We start from the raw sequence: 3,223 nt of genomic DNA on the forward strand, positions 1-3,223 counted from the left end.
TGCAAGACAATCCTGTATTTTTTTGAACCAGAAGAGTTCCATAGTTTTGTAGCTTGATTTACATCATAAAATATATTTAGGGTTGCATATTTAAATGTGCTTGGCTGTTCCTGCTTTTAAGATGAAAATGGCCTATGCATTGCTCTGTGGATCTATTCATTTTTTACTTATGCATTTTCCATATGGATGTCCAAGTAAGGATAGCTAGTTGGAGGGAGGCAGAGAGAGGGTTCTGCTTTACCAGTGAGGATTTTAAATTGCCTGTTAATGTTAATGTTTCTACATTTAGTCACAGATTTTTTACAGCATAATACAAAACTATTTACACATTTCTAAACTGCTAAGGCCTCTTTAACTGTCCTTTTACATCTTGGTGTATTTTTTAAAGAAAAAGTATTTTTTTTGCCAGTGATCATTTTCTTTGCTAAAATAAAAGTAACTTCTGTTAGAAGTTATGCAGAAATAAAACTCTTTAGGGCAAATCAGTAATAATCTCCACTTATTCCTGGGATAAAGATCTTATGTAAGCTACTAAAGACAATTCAAAACTACCCAGTACAGCTTGAGATAAAACAGAACTTTTCAGGAAAGCCTTTGTTCTGTCAACAAGTAACTCATTTTCAGTTGCTCTAATCATAAGAAAAATCCATCATTTAACAGCAAGCTTCTGGACAAAAAAAATTTCAAAAAGCTTTATTGAATCTGGTTACCACCATATACCAAAAGCAAGTCCCGGTGTCTTACACTATACAGTGGAAAACTTCAACATGTAAATGCAGCATAAAAGAAACAAATGCAAAACTTAAGTGATGACTACTTTGTTAAACAGACTTAAGGTGTGACTCGGTAGAAATGAGACGTAGCCCTGATCTCTCTTGATAAACCAAACACGTTTGTTTATTCAGCTGAACAAAAATGGGTCCCTCCGTTAAGTTGAAAGAACTTTGAACACAGTGTAAAGCAGATATGTAAATAAGTAAAAGTAAGAAATCTAAAAGAGAAAGCTAGCACATAACAGATAAGGTATGGAAGTTATAAAATACGTATGCCTTCTGTGGTTTTGGTTATATGCTTAACCCACAGGCTTGTGGTTTCTTATGAACTTTCCATAGTTTTGAAGGCCTGCCGAGGCCTGAACTTTAGTTCTGCCATCTCAACATTTGTATCTTTTAACCAATCATCATCAGGATTCCTGATCAATATAATTGAACCAACTTCATTCCACAAATGTCCTTCAGGACAACCGTCTTCGGAAACTTCCTTAATCTAATCTCAAATTGGGGCTATTCTACAAATTAAGGCTTCTGTTTTTTTTAGGTCTGTAACCCCTCCATTTTATGGACTTGGGAGACAAAAAATGACATGTACACTGAATGGATCAGAAAGGCAGCCTTTATGACAAAAAGTAAGTCCTTTAATTCTCTAGGTTCTAAACCACACATGGTTTTATAGATTAAAATACCAGTTTGAACTGTTCCTGGAAACCTACTACTAATCAGTGTAGTGTCTTTAAAACCGGGATTATGTGCTGTAGTGATGATTTGGCATTTTGGACAAACTATAGTTTCCAAATGGCCTTCAAAGGCAGGGTCCATGCAGACAATTTTTGGAGTATTCCAACCAGTGACAAACGTTTAATCCTTGTAAGGGCCATTAAACCTTCACTTTTCAGATTACATGGTTACATCAGCATCTGTGGAACTTTTCTAGTCAAACCATGAGATAAGCAATTAATACACATCCTTTCCATTTTGCTTATGGAAGGTTTAAAATTATTGGATTATTGTAACAATTCCATAGCAGCCCAGAACAAGACATTCCTCTGAACTGAGCTACTTTGGGCACTAAGTAAGAGCTATTATCATAAGTTACTTTGCAAAATAACATTTATCAATTCAGCTTTGAAACTTGAAAGCATCGTTTCATCATCAAAAGCTAATATATCAACACTACTAGTCCCATCTGCAGTGGGTCCCAGTTTCATGTTAGATGCATTCCTAAACTGTCCTTATCCCTAGATGTCTGTGGTGGCGTGGTGACAAGTTAAATTTCCAAGTTACCATAAATTAATGTTTTTCAGTAACTGCAGGGGCCTTTAATTTGAAACCACGTTAATTACAAGGTGATTTCTTCTTACCTCTGTTGCATTATCTTTCTGAAATCTCTGCAATTAATTTGTGTCATTATTGTTGCTGCTGCTTTCAAACAGAAACCATCCTAGCATTCGTTATCACAAACCCAGCAGTAGCCTTGTTCTCTTAAAGATACCTTTGTAAATTAAAACCTGGCTTTAGTTACTTAAGATACATAAGACCAAAGATTTAAGATGGGTTTTAAACAACTAGAACTTGACGAGGGTGGGAAAAACTATTGCTAGATTATAAAGTATTGTTAGTCTGCAGGCCATCCTATTTATCTTTAGAACTAGCCAGTTTTGTTGGGTCTACTATGTATCTGATCAAAAAATGTGCCAAGCCTTGTAATGATATCCCTTTAATTTTTGCCATGAGTTTGAGGCAAAAAGACAACTTTTAGAGTATGTAATCTTACCATCTGCTCATTTTTGCAAACATTTGATTCCCTATCCATGATTTGCATAAAAAAGATCATGCTTTGAATTATCTTCAGATAGACAAAGGCACACCTTTTATATAATTTAAGCCTGAGGAAATATTTTGTAATCAGTTACATCCTGCAAAAGCTAGCCAATCAATGTCAGCCTTCCAGTCTTGTGGAGTTCATTAATTTCACCATGCAGATTTACTTTCTCCCCTGCTTTTCTCTGCCACTGAGAAGGCATCTGCCCATATAGCATGCTAAGAATATCAAACCAATATATGTGTGGTCCTAACCCAGTTCTTTGAGCTAAAAATAGCTGTTCCTCTAGTTTTTATTTGTAATACACAAACATAATCAACAGAATAGCAAAAGATAAATTTTGTGGTGTCAGAGAGGTTTCCTACAAATGCCATTTATCTATTGATTGTAATTTATCTATAGTCTCATTCTAGAAGTTCTAATAAACTACAGTAGTTTGTCTGGGCTCAAGTTTTTAAGATTACTTGCTAAAGACTAGATGTCAATGTCCTTCCATGGTCTGTTCTGAAGATAAGCTCTAAATATTACATTGTGGAATACGTTCTGCTTTGTGCAACGGTGGTCCCCTACAGATCTCTAACCTGCAGTGATTATATTTGGAGAAAGCTATAGAAATATCCATTTT

Source organism: Notechis scutatus, chromosome 3 (assembly GCF_049901735.1).
Source record: "Notechis scutatus isolate UNSWTSFEM ecotype Mainland chromosome 3, rNotScu1.2, whole genome shotgun sequence".
Lineage (NCBI taxonomy): Eukaryota > Metazoa > Chordata > Lepidosauria > Squamata > Elapidae > Notechis > Notechis scutatus.